The 23515-nt window shown below is 40.1% G+C and overlaps 1 protein-coding gene across 2 annotated transcripts in view; it reads right to left on the reverse strand.

Annotated features, from left to right (window-relative positions):
* The window catches only part of lrfn2b (leucine rich repeat and fibronectin type III domain containing 2b), a 183102-nt gene that overhangs the window by 54974 nt on the left and 104613 nt on the right, over window positions 1-23515 (reverse strand). For both annotated transcript variants that reach the window (XM_051960640.1, XM_051960641.1), the window contains exon 4: window positions 15767-15866. The gene's annotated coding sequence lies outside the window, so the exon portion shown is untranslated. The remainder of the gene's footprint in view (window positions 1-15766; window positions 15867-23515) is intronic.

Consider the following 23515-nt stretch of genomic DNA (forward strand, 5'->3'; position numbering starts at 1 on the left):
ACACTAGGGTTCATAGTCACTGGTTTGTAATTACATGAGCACATGTCGTATTTCAAAGTGCTACTACAGAATCTTGGTAAAGCTTCTATCTGAGCACCCACCGGACATCAGCCTTCAGCAGTGTTTCAACTGCAGTGTAATGTCATGGCTACATGGAGGCAGCATGTGAAAACAGCCCATGCAGAACTGGGTCTGTATGCACATATGAGGGGGACAGAGAAAACAGACAGAGATGGAGTGGGAGAGCGGGTGGGTCTGTCCTTTGTTCTGTGTGAATGCCTCCTCCAGTGCAGCTAGCGTTTATCCCACCGCTCTCCCACTCATCCTCTGTCTCTGCTTGGACACGCTGCTTGCATTAAGACGGAGGGATTACATTTCTGCCTCCCCAAACATGACCGACTGAACAAGTTATTCAGCGGTTTATTTTTTGACAGCTTCAGCTGTGGTTTGATATAAACCTGGTGCAAACGATTACCAGTCAGGTGTGATAATCTCGCCTGAGGATTCCACCTGAACGACAAAACTGTCAAGAGGTGACGGAAGCACTATGCAGTGTTTCCAGGTTCAGTCGTGTTGCTGTATCTTGAATATGCCTGTTTTATGTGCACATTGTTCACTAAATGCTTTTTAGTTCGTGATTATGAAGAAAAATCCACAAATCAAGCGGGGATCATATACAAACAGCCTATTTATAACTGCAGATTGTGCCCCATAATCACCGTGTTTAGCTGTTTTCTTCAGTAATCCATCATTATTAGTACATTCACTCAGCACATGCCTTTTCCTGGAGCAAAACACAAAGAAATACAAGGTAAACATTGCACTCACAGCTAACCTTCAGTTTATATCTTCCAGAGCAATAAAGGAACCCTGGAGTAAAAAAGCTCAACACAAATTCATCCATTAAGGAGAACAAAGGAAATTATACAATCCACTAAGCTTTTTTTGATAGTGCTGCAGTTCAGGGTGTCGAGTCAACATCGTCATGCACTATGTCCCTGGAACACTGAGGCTCTCTTCTATCTATTCAAATGCATATATGCAAAGTTTAGTGAAAATCTTTCAAGATGCACAAAGAAAAAAAGATAGTTCCAAGCACATTTAGCATCACTGACATACAAACTTGCACCTTTCTAGAGCAGGCAAACTTATACAAAATTATAAAAAAAATATAAGGCATGTCTGCAGTACATGTAGCAGTGTATGTAGCATAGAAGGTGGTGCGGAATCAAGCGGTGTCTTTGTGATCAGCTGCTTTTTTAATGTCATGTGAAGAGGACCATTTGGAGAAGTCGAGGTGGCATAGGTCCAACATGGGACTTTCACTCAAGAGACTGAGGTTTATGTCTTCTTATTTTATGACTTAAATTTCATTTTCGCCCACTGTTTGGTCAGGTTTAAGCATCAAAACTATTTAAATTTGACCTTTTCACAATGCTAACTGGTTAAGTTTTATAAAATATCATTGTTTGGAATAAAATGCATCTCTTTTCAACAGCTTAAAATAATAGCAAAGACATGTTGATTTGAAACCTATCAGTGATGCATCACAAACAAACCTAATCTGGGGGGAAATATGTTTTCATACAAATTGAAATTGAGAATGCATTTTGATTGTACAGCAGCTTAAAATTTAGATGTTGTGACTCTAAGATCAAAACACTGAGAGAGTCCATGAAAAGACTGGGATGAAAAACTTGCCATTTTCAAATTTTACACTATTAGCATGACGCTAAACCCTCATTGTTGAATGAGTGAACAATTAGCTATTAGCTCAGACTATTTCTGCACTGAGACAAGTTGATGACTTGGACTTCCAGATTTTAATACTGGGGCTGCCTTCCTTGGAATTGTGCTTTTAGATTTCAAAAGTGTTATTATACTCCTTCTATGATGTAGCAGATTGGGTTGGACTAACTAAAAGTGAATTCATCTTAATTATCCTAGTAAAGCATGATTCTACTGAAGATTTATTATGGAATACAGAAATCCATTCTCTGCGTATGGGCTAGAGTAAGATGATTTTTTTCTTCTTATGCTCTGAGTATATTAAAGATCTGGAAAAAAAACTGTGACAGAAATTATGTTGTAAAACCTCACAGTGAAGTTTCACACAGTAATTACAGTGTGTTGAGAAAAGAGGCTGGAATATGCTGAAGTTTCAGATTGTTTCTGTTTTAAGCAGTTTCATTACCAATGAGCCTAGTAGCTGCTACAGATGCATGGTTTTACAATTTGTGGAAATGAATGTATTAAAAGGAGGCAACCCACTGAGACTACAGGGCTCAGATATTTGAGCATTGCCAAGCAGTAATACTGACTCTCGCGAAAGACACGTTATACTCTTTGGAACCAGAATTTTACTTGCACAATCAGGTGAAAGATATTTTAGTTGCTCAGACAATTTGACAGAATCCTGCAGCTCCACGTCGCTGTTGGCATCAGAAACTAATCCCACATGAATGAAGAGGCAGCTCACAGAGGAAACAGTGGGGCGTATACAGCAGCTGTTTCCAGAGACACAACCACACAGATACTGGCACAGTGTTATGCTTCAGAGGACCTATTTACACAGGAAGACAAAGCTCTTTCAAAGCCCTCATTGGAGTTTTGGAACCTCTTTTTCTCTTACACTTTATTATTCTTGTTGATAGTGTCAGCTTTAGGGGAAAACAACATTTCTGTTGATTTGAATACAAAAAGCCTATCATAATTTCATAAAACCAATCCAGCTGAAAAAATATCGTACACCAGGTTGTACTTATTCCACTTAATGAAATTTTATTGTCGAACAAAAAACTTCAAGCTGTGCCTTGAATGCCAAATTCAAAACCCGGTGGAGTAAACAAACATTTTAAATTAACAGTTTGGTCAAGCCCCAGAGACAGTGAAGAGGGAGACTGAGGTTTGTTAATCCTGATAACACCCTCTGCTGTTGTGTTTTGGGCTTTGGAAAGAAGATTAGGATATCCAAAGGATACCTGCAGTGATGCTGTATCTGTTTTTGGGCAGCTATGATAACGCTGATTAAAGCAACTCTGATTTATCTATCAGTCCTATCGGAAAATGAGAGCAAAATGTGATATGGAAGAATCGCCCTGGGTCCAAACAAGTGCAGCCACGACATTCACTGATTCAGTGAGGATTAGATGAAGGAGGATGGAGGATGTTTCTGTACATTTATGTGTGGAAGTTCTGGAAAATCTTATTGAAACTCAAAGACGTATGGTGGTCCAGCTGTCATTTCTAGTTCCTGAAAGGGAGGATGGTTTTATCTGACAAGTGATGTGCAGCACAAAGCAGGAAGACTGACGCCTGAGAGAAAATAAATCGCTGCTTCTTTTTCCTGCTCCTTTAAACACTTTTTAAAGTGTCTCTTTTGAGAAAAGGTCAAAACTGTAGGGTGTATATAATTGCATTCTGACAGTTCAGAATTCAGGGTGAATCGATGGGTCAAGGAAATGTTGGGCGTTAAGAGAGGTGTTTATTTCTCTTTTTGCTTCCCACCAGTCAAACTAACCACTACCACGGTTCTTCCATAACCTTATAATAACCTCAGCTCTCCAAACTTGATTGAAAACACTTCACTGAAACTGTGATCTCTCCTTAAATCTATGCTGTCTTATCTACGGGAGCAAAGCAATGTGGTAGAGCCACAAAATCAGCATAGGGAGGAAGGTGGGGTAAATGGATGAGTGGACAAAACATTTGACTTTAATAGAGACTATGAGAGTTCTACTGTTGCAGTCTTTCTTTTAACTGGTCTGATCTGGTCATATTAGCCATCACAACATGATCCTCAACACAAACTTTGGTCCTTTCTGTGCCTAACCAAACTTTTAACAATGTCACATTATTTAAAATCTTAGTTACATGTTCTGCCTTCTGAATCATTGTCCTGTCACCAGTACAAACTCCCAAGCAAATATTTACCTGAAAAACCTAAAGAGCTAAAGTCAGTATGATAGCTAGATACCTACTACATCTGGCTACTAGTAGCAATAGCACGATCAACAGCCGTAAATCCTCTTTGCAAATATCGACATCCACCGCTAAACTGTGATCTCTCCTGAAATCTATGGTGTTTTATTGACGGAAGCAAAGCAATGTTGTACAGCCTGAAAGTCAGCATAGGGAGGAGGTTGGGGTAGATGGATGGGTTGACAAAACACTTGACTTTAGTAGACATTTTAAGAGTTCTGCTGTTTCAATGTATTTTTTAACCATCAGTTTTCCATGGTCTTGCCATATGAGCCATCACAACAATGATCCACAACCCAAATTAAGGTCTTTTCTGTGCCTAACTCAACTTTTAGCAATGTCACATCATTAAAAGTCTGTATTTATTATATATTCTGCTTTTGGTATCATTGTCCTGCCACCAGTACAAACATCCAAGCAAATAGAAACCAGAAAAACATGTAAAGATAAAGCCAGTACAGTAACTAGATGCCTACTACACCTAGCTACGAGTAGCAACAGCTGTAAATCCTCTTTGCAAATGTCAACATCGACCGCTTGAGATTCTAAATGGCGTGGCCCTTATTCTTCAGTATCATAGCTAATGCCATACTGTTTGTCTTTGTCTTGTTAGCTGCAGTTTGTTTACAGTGAATCCCTGTGACCCTGCTGCCTCAGCTGTCAATCAAACATGAGCACCACCCGCCCACTCAGAGGTCTGGAAAGTGAAGGAGCACCTCCAATGCAACAAGACATTATTTTCTCCTTCAGTTACATATTTATGATGAATTTGAAATCTATTTCACAATAATTCATGAAGAGTTACTCTGGTTTCAAAATACAACCCCTCCCTCACAGACGCACAACCTCGCTTGCATGTCAGCAGCAACACTACACCGCATGTAAGATATGAACTACAATTCAGAGCACTATGTAACATCCATTCCGTGTTTTTCTAATTCCATTTTAGCCATGCAACATTTCACATGCCACTGCCTCTGTAGTCGGCAGACTGTAAAATGGTCCGACTTATTAACTTTGCAAAGCTAAGAGGCATGAAGAGACCAATGGTAGAGATTTATTCCACAATGCCCGGCTGGCCTGTGTGTATTCATGGCAGTGTAAAGACGCAAACTGGTACGATTCCAGGCAGACACTCAGTGTTTCCATATGGTGGTCCCCCAGGAGGAAGAGCATCTCTGCTACTATGCCAGACTGCCTGTGTGATCTGGTCCACTGGGTGCCGAGCTGCTGCACCTACACTGCAGGACCGTTCGCTTCACACCAGCAACTTATACTTCATTGTATACATTCTCATACATGTGAGCATGTTGGAGCAAGACTTGTGTTCATTCTAAACGGCATAGTATAACTGAAAACCTTTATAAACTTATATTACCAGCTTTGAATCTATTCCCACTTGCTGTTAAAGTAAATTCGAGGCATCATTCATGCCACAAAGCTATGAGAGTTATAATAATCGGATAATGACACGTTGGCAAAGCATTGTTTACATTATTGGAAGCCAAACACAGCTGACACTTCACTGAGCTGCTTTTAATGTGTGCTGCTTTTTGTATTCTTTCAGTGTTTTCCACTGCTAATTGGAAAACCAGGGTTATTTCAGAGCAATTTCTGTTTTCACTGTGAGGATGTATACATTTTTAAAAAAAAATTACATTATAAAATAAGACTGTAAAGACCTGGTTATATGACAGTTTTTAAAAATGTGGCATCTGGTTATGCTACACATTAAACAAATGGCCGCACTGAAAGGTGGGACAAAAAATCTGGCGTTATGCAGAGGAAGTGGGAAGACGTGGTATAATTAAAAACTGTGAAAACACATTGAGGTATTGTGTGTAAAACATACAGCATAAAAGAACTGTCATACCATAATTATTTAAGGCGGAGGTGATTTCAGAAGCTATCGGACCATCCAACATGTACTGTGTGAACAGATCATACATTTACCTTAAGCTGCTCACTAGTTAATGTCTCGATTACACAGTTTTTTTTTTAAAGATTAATGCCAATTCTGATGTAGGAAGTGCTTTTTTATGTAGCATATTGTAGGACTTGGAGGTGAATGTAATACTTCAGTAACTACAATGACTTCAGTGTTTTAGCTGCCTAACCTTAACCATACAGTAGCATCATTTCACTGGTCTATAATCATAATATTCTTCTAACAACAACTGGGGATCTTACAATACCATAATTTTGGTAGATGGTACCAATGCTGACCAATACCAGCAGTAAACGACTTGCAGACAGCCACCTTGAATTCAGTGTACAGATCTTTCACTGAGCTGCTTAGATAAATTTGATGTGTTTTCTTCTTTTATTCAAAATGATACTGCTTGCAAGCTGTCATCCAACTCAAATGCAAAACTCTCCATACGCCGCTATTGATGTGTTTTTCCCCACAAGTCTCACCAGACCTGTTGCTGACCCTGTACTTCCACAATTTTGGCATTTACTTGCAATCAGCTCCTGTGACACTCCTAACAATAACCATATCTAACCTGCGATATTGTTGTTACATTGAAGACCTGTGGAAACAAACAAGAATTTAATCTGTGTTTAATCAGTGTTTTTGCGGAATCCCATTCCCTATGGTTGAAATAACCTTTGATTTTTATATTTCTTATGCGCATGTTAAAATGGTGGTTTAAAGGTCATGGGATCTGTCAAAACTGTGGAAAGGATTTTTCCTCTGTGGACAATGAAATTCCACAGCAAACTGCATTTTATTAGCTTTCAAGTTAATCTGTCATGGACCAACGTGTTGGTTATTGGAGAAAACTGACCTCGGAGAGATGCCATGCAAAATGTCTTTGTACTTGGGTATGATGACTGAAGTCAAATACTGTTTTAAAATCTGAAAACTGTGAAAAAAAAAAAGAAAAAAAAGGATATGACCTAGCAATAATTACCTGGCATGAAAAATAAAGCCAATGTGGAAGTGCCAAAGCTGCAGTTCCTTGAATGTCCTCTTGAGGCTGGCTTCAAAAGTGAGTCAGTTCCCATACGCATGCCTGCATGTTAAAGTACTGAACTTGACAGCAGGAAAAACCATGTTCACAGCCTGATACAAAAGATGTTTTTGGTCTCTGTAAGTGGATTTTTGTGTAACTCACTGGTCTAAGTTGTATTAAAACTTAACATTATGCATAAATAAGGGTGTGATCACTTTGAATGACAGATTGGTTAAGTTTGGCCTGCCTCAGCTCCACACTTGTGCTCTCTTTGGATTTGCTGGGAGTCTGCAGGATTCAAAATAGTGTTGGCTGGAGCTACTACACTGAGCTATAAAACAACTGTTCAGAAAACTTATGGATGATTTCAAGACGGAGTCCTTCCGTCTGGTTCAAACAAAAGGTTACAGGGTCACCAACATCATATAATGTACAGGCAGACAAATTCCTCAACCTTCTTGGGAAAAAATGGCTGCCAAAACAAACATTCTTCTTGGCAGTGTGTGTAACTGAATATATGTGAGTTAGAGGGGAATTTAGGGAAAACATCATTCTGAAGTGAAAGCAAAATTGCATTGGATGGTACAAATTAAGGCCAATATGTTTCTGTGAAAGCTCCAAAAGTTTCAATGCGAGGCAAAATTTCACTTTAAGTCATTGAATATTTTCTCTTTATTTGATCTTAAAGTGGCTACTATGACTGATAGGATAATGTAACAATGTGAAGAAAGACACATTATTGAAGCGTCAGATAATTATGAGCCAAATGTGGAGCTGCCTTCAGCTTTAAAGTGCTTTGTACTGTTCAGATTCTCCCTCACTGCTCTCATAGTAGCGTTTTGGACTGCAGCGGGCAGCTGTTGCTACACAAAATCCATTGTTCAGCTGTTAAAACAAACAGAAACTGTTGCAAACTAGCTGGTGAGCATGCAGTTTGAGCATTTCACAGCTAAAGGCAACAGTTTATGGAGGTGCAGTACTTTTCTACATGCACACGCTGCATAAAGAGGTTGAGGAGCTTGACATACTACCTATTGAGCTGTCTTCCCATTCCCATTAGCTCCATATTCCATAACTGTGTATTGTTAGCAGAACACAAGTGGGTAATCAGCATTGTGTCAACTGCAAAAATAAAAAAATAAAAAGGAGAGATGAATTCAGGAAAAACGGTAAACAAGGTGACGGATGATGGCCTCTTGTAATAGGCTTTGGTGAAGAGGCATTTGAGATAATGATGTGCACATCTTTTCTATTTCCTGGCAATTTAAGTGTTTGGAATGGATGACGTTGGCATGAAAGACAAGTGTTTCCAGCCTCAGAAGTGGGACCAATTAACCTTGACAGAACACCTCAATCTGATGCCAAAGCTGATATTAACCACCTCTCCTCTTCCTCCTCACAAGATGTAATAAGGCAAAAGCTGCAGGCAAGTCATCTTTGCAATCCACAGCCTGGCAGTTATTGGACATTAACATTTGAAGCATTCTGTCTAAATCGGGTGATGCTTACACAATGGTTGAACAGCACCTACATCGGCAACATTAACAGCAAACAAGGTAGTTAGTATGCAGTGTGAGTCTGGGATAGATGCTGCTTGCTTTTCTTCAACCCTAAAAAAAGACATGTAACAGAAAAAGTCGGGAAAAAAGCATAGTTACCGGCGAAGGATAGAGGTGGTATGTCTTTTTTTTCTGAAGAGAACAAATTAGAGCGAGGAGAGGGAAGGATGTGGGGGGAAGGATGTGGGAGAGTACAGCGCGATTCAGTGGGGAGAGAAAGAGTCGAGGCTGTTAGACATCGTTCACAGTCTTATCATAGCGTGTTGAGCTGGTGTTTTTGGAGGGGAGGTGACGAAGCCCTCTATCAACCCATTAGAGAGGCATTAGGCACTTTTAATTAAGTCATACTGTGCAGTTTTGACCATTTTTTTGGGTTTAATTAGGGTTTTAATGCTTGATATCCTCTGAAAATAGTACACGCCTGGTATGAGAATATTCCGCGTACAGAGGTCAAACAAATTAACAGCAACACCTGACAGCGAAAGCTACCGTTTGACTGTATTAGTCATTCAAATGGTTTTCTTTTTTCAACATAGGAACTAGGAAATATCACATATGGACTTAGGTAGTGAGAAAAAAAAAAGCATGAACACTGTGCAATATGTTAATTTGCATGTCCTAAATGCATCAAAATAGTCATAGTTTGCTTCCGTGGCAGTTTTGTAGTAACACCTTACCCATCAACTGGGATAGTCTGCAGTCAACCAATGCTCTGAAAGTTAAAAGTTGGCTTTGCAATTGTGGAAAAACACTGTATATATGCAGCTAATTAGCATATTTGGACAGCTAGCACCTCACCCTAGCCTGTGGATGAGCATGAAGGCACACAAGCACAGATGTTCACAGGAAACGCTTGAATAGTGTTGTGTGGATCGGTACAAGACACTTTTTTCTTCTATTTTTAGAGAGCAAGACTTCTGTCCAAACACCTGGTTTTTCTTCAGTGCACGGACAGAACAGTCAGCTCGTAGGCAATGAGGAGATATATTCACTGAATTTTTTCCAGAATTTGTTGGAGTAGTCTTGCTGATCTACCTTTAGCTGGTGGGATTTCTTGCCTTTCCAATGCATTGGAGACCATCAGTTGTGTTGGTATACAGCAATATTCCCCATTTAGCTACTGCAAGAATCCATATTATTGCAAAAACTGCTCAGCCAAGTAAAGAGGAACAGACTACAAAAGTGTTACTTGTAGACTTGAGGGTTAAACCAGAAAATGTCAAGAACTTTAGAAGTTTCTTCAAGTCGCCACCAATCACCAAAATCCATCAAATGCTGCGATAAAACTGGCTCTCATGAGGAATATCCAGGAAAGAAGAGCAAGAATCCCCTCTCCTGCAGAGAAGAAGTGAACGACAATTAGCAGCACCTCAGATTACAGCCCACATCAGTGCCTCCCAATTTGAACTGACACGTCTTCTGATGGTATCTGCATGTGTGGCTCCCACCATGAAGCATGGAGGAGGAGCTGTGATGGTGTTGCGGGGGTATTCAGTCCTCGAGGCAACACTTAACATTCTGCAGCGTTCAAAGTAATTATTTTATTGACTGAAAGATTAGACTCGATGAACAGAGTGTACAGAAAGTAGGAGTATCAAGCTTCCTGCCTGTCACTCTGAGCAGAGCGCCGCTTGAGAGCCATATCTCCCTGACCTGTAACCCCTCTGCTGCCTGTGATGCTCAGCCTTTTGGGGCTCGAGTGAAGTTTGCTCCCCCCCAGGAAGGAGCTGGGAGGGGTGGCTTTGATCTGCGAGAGCTGAAATTACCGCAGCCCCACTGACTCCGAAAGATGATAGTCGGCGGCATGAAGGCCGACAGCCGTAATACCACCTGACAAACTGAATCAGCTTATCAGTGAACCAAACGCGGCACCAGACTAAGCAGTTGGAGTCCGTGTTGCCGAGATTTGCTTGTCACTCTTCTCGCTCTCCAACAGGTATGAAGGGTGACAAGCTAGCTTATTATAAAGCAGGTCATCGAGAGCAGGTAGTATTGAACACTACATGCAGCTTTTGAAGGCTGACGGCGGAGTCGATATTATTTAAAAGGCATCATGTACTTAGTGCATCAAGATAGAAAAGCCTTTGAAAAAAGTACTTTGATTAACATAAAAAATAAAAGATCCGAAACCTTTCAATCCATTAAGCAGGCCTGGTTGCAGAGCGTCGATTCACCAAAGGTGACTGAATGTCACTAAATACACTCGACAGACCGCATACTTTTATATGTCCTTGACTTTAAACTAAAGTTTATGAAAAATATGTCAAATTTCTTTCATGGTTGCCTTAAATTAGTCTTAGATGAGTGAAAAATACTAGGCTATGTTTGAGAAAGGAATAGCCAGAGCTGAAGTTTTTAGATGTTTTTAGTGTTACATTCATTTATGAGCAGCATTACACTTAGACACTTCAAAATGGCAGCAACATCAGGTTTTATGAAGGATTCTTTCTTGCAAGTCTTTTGCAGGTGAGGGTCTTTCACGCTCATGCTTGGACATAACCTGTCTAGAAAGGAGGTACAATAAGCTGTAGGGGACTCAAATTAGCAACATATGAGCTTTGATTTTCAAAACAAGATGATTTCAATGACAATTTTAATAGATACCAGTTCCCTTAATTATAAAATGACATGAGAAATTGATAGTTATGACATGACAAACCAAGCTCACAGGTCACCTGTGCCATGAAAAGAAGTTTTTTTTCCCCCCTTACAGCTAGTAAAATGTAAATACTGGTGTGATGCTTGGGCAGACTGATTGGCGTAACTTTCGAGAACAAAGCAGCGCAGCACGGTATCAAGGAAAGTTAGACTGTAAATGAAATCGACTGCGCGGACAAACACGAGAGAAGACTGATCTTTCATTGATTTCGGTCTCCCATTTGTATCAGTCCAGAGCAGGAGATGTAGATGAACTGAATGGTGATTTGAAAAGACTTTCCAAGCCTGCAGCCGTCGGAGTCGTCCATAACGGGATGCAACTCGACACTCGGAAGGTGCGCCAGAGATTGTGTACACTCGGCGTGGTGCGTAAAATCCTCGCATTATCCGTGAAACGTAATCAGAAGGATTTCAGCCTGGGAACGCTCCAAATTTCACGGGCAATTCTCAGATTGATCCACTCAGCTGCAATCGCTGCTCAGGCTCTTTAGGGATAAGAGGACCTGACTGAAAGAAAATGATGGGAAAAATACAAGAAATCCTGTCTGCAGGAAATTTCATTGCCCTGAGAGGGAAAATGAATGATTCTGCTGTGTACAACCTTCTCTTGTGGCTTTTAAAGAAATCTGAAACTTCAAAGGAACATTAACATTATATAGCTTGAAGACGAAAGCAATACAGCATATGGTATCATGTGGTAAATGATTCAGTGCAACGAACGCAAGTTCACACAATCAGAAGATTAAAGCAACATAGCCTTTCAAGATCATAAAGTCTTTGTTCTTGAATGATCAGGACAGGTAATAAATGATCTGAATGATCATATAATTGTTGCATTCAGTTCACAGTCAACTGTTAGATCAAGTAAAATGCAGGAGAAGGAGCGTAAACAGCATCTAACACATCATATCAATCATCTTAAGAGATTTGAAATCGAAGCATCAGGGACTCGGGGGAACTATGTAGAAGGTAAGTTTAGGAAGTGTCTATTGGCATTTTTAAATGTCTCTTGTCAGCAGTTCTTCATTATTCATTATTATTATTTAATTATTAAGTATAATGCTCTTTTGAATTAAACAATTGCATCTGAAAAGCAAGTATTTGAGCAAGTAACATATTATTGTTGCATGTTCACAAATTGATCGAGCAATGGATCTATAGCATGCTGTAAACATTCATGAAGTTTAACCTTCTGAACTCTAAAAGCTGCCAGTGGGTTAGAAAGGCATGTTCAAAAATCATTCAAATTTACACCGTTTATCAGACAGGAGCTGCAACAACAGAGCAAATGTAAATATTTTAAACTTTCAAAATGCTTCTTGAATTAAAAACATGATAAAAGGTGTTTTGTCAGAAAAAAATTGCCGAGTCTAACTTTAAAATCGTAATATTCAATCAAAATCACTTTATTCTATATGCTTCATTTAAAATTTGGCAAGAAATATATTGTTTACAAGAACTGGATTTGGTAAAAAAGCAAAAATTTCTGTACTCCTTTGCACAACCAAGAAGTCAATAGTGACTCAGCTGTGAATCAGAATTCATATCACAACAATTCAGAGATGTTTTGGCTGCTACACAGAGCAGAGAGAAGATGTGGAGACAAAAATGTATTTTAAAAACAAAGCAGTAAAAAAAAATCAGGTCAAAAAATATTTAGACACTGACACAATTTTCAGCATTTTGGCTCCATCACAATGGATTTGAATTGGAACAAGCAAGACGTGCTTTAATTGCAGACTTTTTTTTATTTTATATGTGCCCGCAACCTTTTTAAGGGTCCTAAAGTAATTGGACAATTGTCTGCTCTGCTGTTGCATGGCCAGGTGTGTGTTATTCCTTTATTATTTCATTTACAACAAGTATTTTGACAGAAAATTTTGTCAGTTTCCATTTATGGACCTGACTGTATTTATATCATGTAAAGCTAATATTTCTGTGCAAATATTGGTAACAACTGTGGGCACCTGGAAAAATATTGTCCATGTCGATTGCATGCTTTCCAAATTTAGTTAAATAAATAAAAACATTCTAGTTTAGTTGCTTCTTTTTTATGATTCATAGCACAAGAAGTGCATTTTACTACACAATACCCATATTTTTGAGCTCTCTTTACTGCTAACCAGTGTTCTGCTATTTCCACAGAGGTGCAGGAATTTACATCGCAGCTAAAAATGAGCTCAAAGTGAGAAAAAACGTGAACGGAGCAAACCAAAAAAGGGGGACAAAACCTGCAAATTCAGAGTGTTAAATAACCAGAACTGCAATTTCAAAATCAGAAATTGGAAAAAAATAGAAAAATATGATCAGAAACATATATTTTCCTCACATTGTTTAGTATGGGTTGTGACTAGATCTGAAACCCAGCAAAACCATAAATATTTCCACAAACACAGTTATCTGTGTTTTCTGAGTTTTAAAGAGCCACTTCCAGCGAACGTGTGACGCATTCGACATTCTTCTTCTGTCCATCTATTTATTTATTTGACTGCGTAGCTCCTGGTGGCCTCCTGTCCAACCTGGTTGCTATGGATTGATTTGCTGTTTGAGGGCTGAAAGGTGACGCATGGCTGCCTTCTGCGGGCGAAAGAGGCATCTGCTGTCAATGCCTTTAAAGTCAAACATCTGTCATTCCTAAGGACTTCTGTGGATTAGCTCGAGGAATGATGAACCCCACTCCCGCATCCCCACTCCTCACACAAATGTCAGCCGTTCCTCTAAACCTAGTGTTCCAACTGGACTGAGCAAATGCAATCTTTATATCAACTGTCTTCATTTGCACATTTAGCTGTATTTTAATGCAGCAGCAGTAGAAAAAATATGTTAAAGTGAAATAAATGCAGTCAGTAGAGGGGTTGACTCAGTCTGCTCGGTTGGAAATGAGGCTTTATCTAAATAGCTCAAGGAAAACTGCTGGATGTAGTTGAAAATATAGACTTTCCCACCCTCTGAAATGTGCAGGAAGCTTGTTGCAAACATTGATTTATATAAAGTACAAAAGCTGCTGCCTCTGGTGTTTGTTCTTGCAGCTCCGCCTCAGCCTGGAGACAATTTTAGTTCAAACTCCCCCCTTATTTCCTGAAACTAGTCTCGTTTCTTTTTCACTGCAGCTTTCTGGATACGAGAACTCAAAAGGCCTCGGCAATTAGAAGTCACGTATATCTAACATCAATCCTGTGGTCTTCTATGCCAATCAGAAGGAGTGCAGCGAGGGTCAATCCCAGCTCAGCAGCCTCATTCCAAGATAGCGTGCCGGAGAGAAAGTGAATTATGGTCTATTGTGTGATTCCAGACATTTGATTATTAAATGCAGACAATGAAACATAATTTCCTAAGAAGGTTCCGATTCATGACGTTCAGGCAAATTTGCGAAATTATCGTTCCTCCACAGCAGACATGACCTTTAACAACTTTTACAACAAACTATGCATTTTGGACATTATTAGACAGCCTGCCAAGTGCTTAAATAGAACAACTGGACTATGTGTCTCCGTAGAAGGCGCAGTGGGAGTTAACAGAGCAACAGCATTGGTCCTGGGTGCGTTAAAGCACAGTATTGAATTCGAGGTTCCTAGTGTTTTGACAGTGCTTGGAGCCACAGTATAGACAACGCATGTATGCAATCCCTGGGTTGTGTGCTTAGTAACTGAAGAAAAGGGACTTGAAGCATAAAAAGACGCTTCAGGTCACTTTTCTGGGAGAGCAACAATCAAGCCGTTATGCTGCCTGTGTAGGCTGATATCAGACAAACATTACCATATTCAAATATCCCAGACACAGTCGGCATAGGAATATAAATCATCAGAGAGATCATTCTGAGTAGTAGTTGCAGGGTTTTGTTTATAAGGAACAAGAAGACAATATTGTCAAGGTGAAAACAGGTGAATGGGATCGAGGTTATAGAGGGAAATGAAGACAAATGGCAAGGAATAGAAACTTGGAGGACAACTGTGAGGTTCCCTGGTCATAATAAGGCACATCCCAGCTATTCTCTATTAATATATGAACATTGCTGCACAGTGGCTGGGTGGTTAGCACTTTTGGCTTGCATCTAGAAGATCCCCGGTTTGCGTCCATGCCTTCCCAGGATCATTCTGGCATGGGCTTTGTATGTTTTCCCTGCTTTCCCTTCACCCTAAGTCAGCTGGGATAGACTCCACCCCCCAATCTGCTGTCATCATCACCTCATAAACTTTACCTCTGCTGCACATTATCACACCCAAAATGTCACCGTGGGCATGTTAGCTTGATGAAATTAGGATTACCTGAAAGTAATAGTATGTACAGTCTCACTGAGCCACTTAGAAGTTTGGTGGCTCTTCTGTAAACTCTTTAATATCATTGTCAGTTTCAGTCTTACTGTAATAAGAACATCATCAGAATGACCATTTCTCTGTCCTTACTGTCTACCACTCTTTTACTGTTGGGTGTGATGGATTGCAGCATCTAAAGGCTGCTTGGCAAGCTTTAGATTGTTAGTCACGTTGTGCCACGATCTGCAACAGAAGGCTGCCTCCCCAGGAATGTCATGCAGTTTGTCCGGTTTTGTTGTGTCGCTGTCGGGCACATATTGTCTGTTTGTCTCTCCGTGTTTCTGGCAGTTCTTACCTGCACTGTGCTGTCTCTCTGCCATAGGTTCACTCACGGGCTCAGCCCGCTAATCACAGCCTCCACGTTTCTCACTCCCACACCAACAGAAACAGACGACCTGGAGAACACAGAATGACAGCAAAGCTTCAGCTCAGACACGCTGAACTCACACAGTCAGGCATGTGAGCTCTAACAAGCACCTGGTAGAACCATACACTTGGGAGTCCAGGCCAAAATTTTCTGCATGATTCATATTATTTATATCATCTTGCTTTAGAATTCTGCTGTCTATTTTTAAAGTACGCCCCAGGGATGCAGTGTTTTCTATACACTATCCATAGCTCACTTCAGACTTCCTTGCATGTGTCACATATAGATGAGACACCACACGCTTGGTTTGAATGTAGCCAAATTGTTGTGTGGAAATTGATTGTTGATTAATTTCGTAGCTGCTAAGGCTGAAATTATGATTGTTCGGTGTTACACAAAGACACATGCACACGTGTGTGCAGAGATGGGCGTTATGTGGGTTGCAGAGACACAAGTACACGGCCATTTTGAAATCACCACACACACAATTGTATGAAAGTGGAATTTAGAGATATATTACAAACAGTCTGCAGACCCCTACATCAGATCCCAGGTTGACATGAAACTCAGATTGCTATTGAGACATGAGGATTTACTGCAGATTTACTGAAGTCAAATATATTTCAAGGAGCAAATGCTTGTGGCTTTGACTTTGTGTTTTTTTTCAAAGTCGAAGTGTCCTGCAAAAGAGGAGCAAAAATACATCTGACATCTGTTTAAGCATCACTAATTTATTGGTGTAATTTTTTATTTTTTTTGGAGTGTAGATTTCTTAGTTTGTAATCATTATTTAAATGACAACTTATGACTGCATTTTCAGCTTTTACGTGGTTTCCTAGACAGATATTTAAGTAAAAATTAGAGCCCAATCAATATACTGACTGACCAGTCACAGGTATTTTTCCTTATACAGAAGATAATGCAGAAAAACATCCTTCAGGTAATCCAGAAATGATGTCTTCAGATAGTTTGTCCTCATTCTTTAAAATACTCTTGGCACACTCTGCAGCACATATTGCACCAGAACAGATGGTGGTGCAGAGTCAAGTGTTGTCTGCACAGTAAGTTTCTAGGTTGTGAAATGTGTTGCAGGGAAGCTGTTAAGCTATAGCACAATTAACATCCCTTCTCAATACTACTCTGACATGCTCTAGTATGGCCAAATAATGACGTCTTTTTTTTTACACTGAAAAGTTATACGAGGTGTTATTAATGAGGCACCTCCACAGTGGAGGTTGTGTATACTGCCACATAAAGACCAGATTCTTCTAAAAGTTTGTCCGAGTTTAAGGAAAATAAACTTGAGGTTCTACAAAAAAAAAAACTCTTTTCATTTAAAAAAAGTAGTCATTATTTTTGGCCGACTGTGGCTCAGATGGTAGAGTCAACGCTACTCTAAATGCAGAGGCGATGGTTGAGTCCTCCTGTCCACATAATGAAGTGTCCCTGAGTCAGGCATTGAGCCCAAATTGTGCGTCAATGAGAGATAAATTGTTGTCATGTTTTCCAAAAGCAAGCAGCTGCAAAATAACTTCATCTGACACTCTGACGACATTTGACAATAACTTTCAGAACTTGGTAGTTCAAAGTCTTCTAATTTTGAAAAACACAAAAAAGTGAAACCAACATATGCCCACAAGGTCTTCCGTGTTCTGTGAAAGGGTTGAATCAAACCACCAGCAAACCACCAAAAAACCCTTTATGACTGTTCACTACGATCGATGCTCTTTTGTGGAAAACCGTGGCTGGACTGTAGAAGACACTGTCTGGAAGGTGAGAAGATGAACATGAAACAAGTGAAGTGACGGGAAGGCATTTCAGTTTGCCATCACACACCTACACAAATGAATAACACACATGAAGCAGCAAGTCACAAAGCACGAACTCAAAGAAAGCTCTTCATACACCACTGGACAACCACACTCCACATGCTTGAATAAATAAAGTGGAATTGGAATTAGTTGGTGGGCTCAAATAGCTCCCTGTCCAGCTATGATTAATAGTGTAAGAACCAGCTCCAGTGCAGGAACCCCCCGCCCCCGAGATGGATTCCAGTCACACCAGAGTCATTGTAACTAGGCTCAGTGGAAGCTCTGCTGGGAGAAAGATGAATGGTAATAACCTTTGGTTCTCTCTGTCCTGCAATTCACCGCTAATTTACACATTTTACATCTGAGCTGTTTAGTGCCTGTTTCTATTCAGAGTGAATCACAATGCAAGTATTAGTTTCAGTTCCAGAAGAAGGAGTTCATTGCTTTTTGTTGTTAGCTGTTATGTCTGACCTGTTTGTAGCGACCATTGGTGCAAACATTGGTCATACTGGAACAAATCCTGCTGTGCTGCCACATTGGGAAATCAGTGGACCGTCTCAAAAAATCGTTTTCATCACTGCAGGTTTTGTTTTTAAGGGCCTTCATTGTGTTCCTACCATTCTAGGTGCGCATGAGAGCGTACTGTGAGGGTGTGTGTGCTCATATGTAACAAACGCTCACAATCTAACCTCCTACATCGACCCACCCAACCAACCCCAGTGGTCCACTACTGAATTCGTGTCCCGGTGCTCCCCTCCAACCTAAGCCTTAAGAGTTCATGCGATGTGCATTTGACCGACGTATGTCCTTGGAAAGGATTAACGACTCATCATTTTTCCCTCTGGCAGGGGTCTGGCTTGGGAAACTGAGAAAAGCCATGTGTTAGGAAGTTGTTTTTTTTTTCCTTTTTAACAGCTTCATATCTTTGTTGAATTCACAGTGTGCACAACAGACCAGAACCCCAGGTAAAGCTTGTGTCAATACCTCCAAATCCTGTCTGGGAGGAAAAAGCCGATGAGATTCACTGACATGGAAGCTTGATCCCACAGTCATTTGGTGAATGTAAATAGGATGCAAGCATGAAGTGAACCTGCCAGCGACCGGCCTCATGACACCCGCATCTGCATATTCATCCGGCTTGTAACAGCCGAGTGATCGCATCCTTCCTTCTTCTACCTCGCATTAGTTCCAGGGAGTTCCAAAATAGAATGATCAAAATCAGCAATCTCATGCGCGGCCTTAATTAAAATAGAGAAGTGTGGGAAACAGCTTCCAGGTGCAATACTTTGGAATATTGGTGCTATTGCTTAAAGGTGCACAAATAATTATTTAACTCAGGGAACGCAGAGAATAACAAGAATGAAGCTCAGTCTGTTGTTGTTGTCCATACACACCAGTGTTAAGCATTCATAGGAGCACATAGGCATACAAAAAGGTCAGTTGCTGTACGGGGATTTGAGCTGAGCCCTGCGCTGTCTGCGATGAAGTATGATAATTGCATGCTTAAAGCTAGAATATGCAAAAATCTCACAACTCCAAACTAGAAGAAGGTGTGTAACCAAAAGTATGTGAACACCCCAATCATCGACTGTAGGTTAATTCTAGCCTGGGTCTAGTTTAGGCCTTTGATTCCAATGAACGGAATACAAAGAATATTTTAGAACGGTGCTAGAAAAAATATTTAGATCCTTTATTTCAGCAAAAGTATCAATATCATAGTTTAAATATAGTTCATTAAAGGTAACAATCTCTATCATGTAAGACTGTTTTTTTCTGTTTTCACTCTTGTACAACTACATTTCACACTATTTTCATCCGATAGCTCTTCCAGTGCAACTAAATTTTCAGTACTGTCTGGTATCCTGTTAGCCGAGCCGCGCAAGACAACCCACGGCAACAAATTTAATTCTCTGCCAGGGTGGGTCTAGTTACCCTCCATAAGGCTCGAGGTTGGATGCTCCTAAAACTGGACGGACGAATCACCATGAAGTGTAGAGTCAGAAGGCGGGCGTAACTAAGTGACGACAGAGGCGCAATGATTCTGACAGAAACAACCGGCGCACAATAAACAGTTATCTTTTGACTCGGCTTTGGCCACAGCCCTTAAAGATTTGAAGCTAAAATTCAACTTGAAAGATAAACAAAGGACGGAATTGAAGTGTTTCATTGAGAAGAAAGACGTATTTGGACTTATGCCGACGGGATATGGCAAATCCTTAATATACCAGTTGGCTCCGTTGGTTGGGAAGCTAATGGGACTTAGCCACAATCCGGCGCTCTTAGGAACTATGTTAGCCTATTTGTTGCGCTGATTGGTTGTATACCTACCCAACTGCTGCAGAGTGATTTGAAAGACAACCTTTTAGCCCGCCTCCCTCCCTGTCGAGCGTTCCTAGACCCTTGTGTCTTAAGAGCTGGGTCTAGTGCGGCTAGGCTAGTATCCTGTAGCTCTTCCAAGACAATAACATCGTTTATCACTGTTCTTCCCTTTATACTTTACACTGGTTTTCTTCTCATTATAGCTCTTTCGCTGTCACATCATTATCCACATTGCTATTCTCTGTACAGCTTATCGTCAGCAATCAGTTTGCTCCTAAATATCCAACAACATAATGCAAAACTGTCTTCTCTCTTTACTGCTCTTCCAGGTCAATCGACAAGACACAACGCTGTATCTCTTACAGCTCTTCATGTGTGACCACATCATGTTTAGCATCGGTCCTTTTTCTCGGTGACGTTTTTGACTGCAACAAAGGAAATGTGGGTACATTTTCCTCCATGCCAAACCTGTACATATGTAAATAAATCAAGTCATACATGTACATATCCATATCTTTACTCATCATGTCGTATCTGTCCATATCCAGATGTAAATTCACCATGCCATAACTGTGCATATCTATATGTATGGAGCATCAAAAAAGAACAGACAAATGCAGTTTCTGTGGCAGGATGGATGCAAAACACTGACTAAATGGAATTTAGATTTACATTTAGTTAGTATCTACATTATTTTTCTTCAGGATTGATTAAATCCAATTAAATCAACACCAAATGGGAGCACTTTGCACCTAAGAGTATTCTAAAATTCCTCCTTTGATCACTGAGGATCAATTTTGCCATCTGTATCTATAAATTAATTCTGACATAGTAATTGTACACTATCTGGTAAATCTCACTGACATTATAGGTGTCCAAAAGGTTATTTCTCTCCCCGCCAACCAGAATCCACAGTTTTGTTCGTTCTGTACCCGTTTACTTTAACTTTTATTTTGAATAACTTTTGAGATCAGTAATTTACTTTGCTTGAATATCTTCTACTTCATTACTCTATTATATTACATTTTTAATTTCCATTCATTACGAAGAAAAAGTCACAGGTAACTGAGTAACACTTTCCTGATGCCAGTGTTATAAAAGCATTTTGGTTTTCAGGATGGAAGGCCGAGGAGAGAATATCAAATATCTTTCGCCTTGGCTTTTCTTAGTTTGCACACTAATGTGAGCTTCTGGACTATGCGCTCAATAAATGGCAGATAAATGTTTGACAGAAATTGAGTTTCTCACTGTGCATTCTCAGTTTATTATGAAAGTGCACTATAGTCATGAAAGGGTAGTGAAAGTGGAGGTTTTTAAACTGTCCGTGAGCCATCAGTGTGTCAAATGACAGGCCAAACTACTCAGTGATCATTTCTTTATACCAGAGCTGTTAAAATTAACTGGAGTTCTGGTTATGTTTTGGTTAGGTTCATAAAATGATGCTTCTGTACAACTAAACCGTAATCTTAGTTACATCTTGAGGAAAATGTATTTTCTGGCTGGGGTGTGGTCACCATGGCAATAATCTTCAAATATTTTGTGAAAAGGTCATATTTTAACTCAGACTGTAATATTTTCTGCAACCTAACCAAGTTCTTTTGGTGGATAAACTCAACCAATCTTCTAATATGGACCTATCATTGTGAAAATCTCATCCAAAGCATGTTTTTTTTCTTATTTTTCCCTCAGCCTGACCATGCGGTTTTGGTGTTTCAACCAAACCAAAGACGGCTACATAAATATCCTTTGCCATGTAATTTCTTTCCTCCTATCTCCTAATGTTGACTTTGTGACTATTGTGCTGGAGGCCTCACATATGCCATTGGTGGGAAAACTACATTCAAAAAGTGTGATTTAGTTGTATAGGAGTTGGATTTTGTGGAAACTCGGTTGGGATTCCCTGTTCCATCCGTGATCAACTATATCCACATTCGACATTGGACATCTTATTTGAATTAAAACTAAAGAAGAGCAAGTTTATGGTTGTAAGGGCCCAAAAACTACACAATAACCTATAAATGTAACAGTCTATAAGTACAAACAACTACAAAGTTATTTATGAATCTAAATATGGGATTGATGTCATTAATGTTTGTGCTTGACTCGGTGAAGCTCGACATTCATCAGTTTTATTAACTACTGTATGTCGGCATACTATATGGAAAAAATGCACCACAAACAGCTTTTCATTGTCATCCCACACTGCTATTGAGCTGTCACTTGAGGTATTACAGAAATCAGTGAGCCCATTTCTGAGTGTACAGGGCCTGTAATCCCACAAATCAGTGTGTGGAGTCGCAGAGGAAAGCATACAGAGTCCCATATCCTGCAGTAATGAACTGTGTGATCAGACACAGGAGCAGACAGCGCTCCATGTACATATGTATGTGTGTGTTAATACATTCTGCGCCGTGGGAGGCCTTTGTGCGAGGGAGCTTCTCCCTGAAACGAAGCTAATCCTTCCTGACAGAAAATCACTGCTGCACCAAAATGTTTAATAACCTACTTTCCATGATTACACCACGGTACACCTGCAAAGCTCATTAGCTTTAGGTTATCAAGATGAAAGATTCAGAGGCTTCTTATAAGTCAATTAAAAGAGATGAAAGATAATGAGATTGATGGAAAGCTTTAATAGGTTTTCTGTTATATGTCTTGTTGAATAGGAGAATGCGCATTCAAAGGGCTCAGCTTCTAATAGAAGAGGTGAGACGGAGGTACATCTGTTTTGTTTTCAAAGGAGGCACTGGTTTTTTTTCAACAAATTTTCCTTTTTATTTACGTTCATGAAGACTTGATGAGATATATTTTACATCCACTGACCCTAGAGAGTTGCAGTGTTTATATAAAGAGACAGTTGAACTGCAGCAGGGTCATTTGCCGCCGAGGAAAATCACTCTGAATGACATCCCAGTTCCCTTGATCTGGTGGGGTGGATCACTGTGTCAATGGCTCTTTTGCTCCTGGCACTAAGCTTGATTTCATCCATCAATAGGAGGTGGCTGATGGTCACCTGCATTCATATTCACCCTACAGAGATCTGTGTGAAGGAGTTCAGGACTTGTGCAGAGCAGCAGTGGTACATCTAACCCTTGATGTTTATCGGTCAGCTCTGTTAGCATTGTAAACTCCCAAACACTATGGTATCCATGCAAAGAGGAATGAATAGAAGGCTTTCCTGCTTAGTCTCCGAGTCTTGGATGATTGCTTTATCGACTAGCAGATGGTGTTTTGACCCTCTAGTGATGTTTCCAATGTACTACTGAGCCTTGCTCATATGCTGACTCATGTGCCTACTCAATACAGTTGCTACGATGCCTGAGAGGAGCTCATATGTTGTGGAGAGGCAGGTTATCGACCGGTTGTTTGAAGGTGTTGCACCAGTAGGAACAGATTATTGCAGATACTGTCCAGCTCTTCACGCCTGGATGTTTGCCTTTGTGATTATGACTGGTTCTTGTTCTGAGAGGTGTGCTGTTCGGTCTACCAGCTATTTGGCATTGATGTAGTGTGCTTCCACTTTCTCTCATATGTCCTTCCTGTATTG

This window comes from Acanthochromis polyacanthus, chromosome 16 (genome assembly GCF_021347895.1).
Source record: "Acanthochromis polyacanthus isolate Apoly-LR-REF ecotype Palm Island chromosome 16, KAUST_Apoly_ChrSc, whole genome shotgun sequence".
NCBI classification, from domain to species: Eukaryota; Metazoa; Chordata; class Actinopteri; family Pomacentridae; genus Acanthochromis; species Acanthochromis polyacanthus.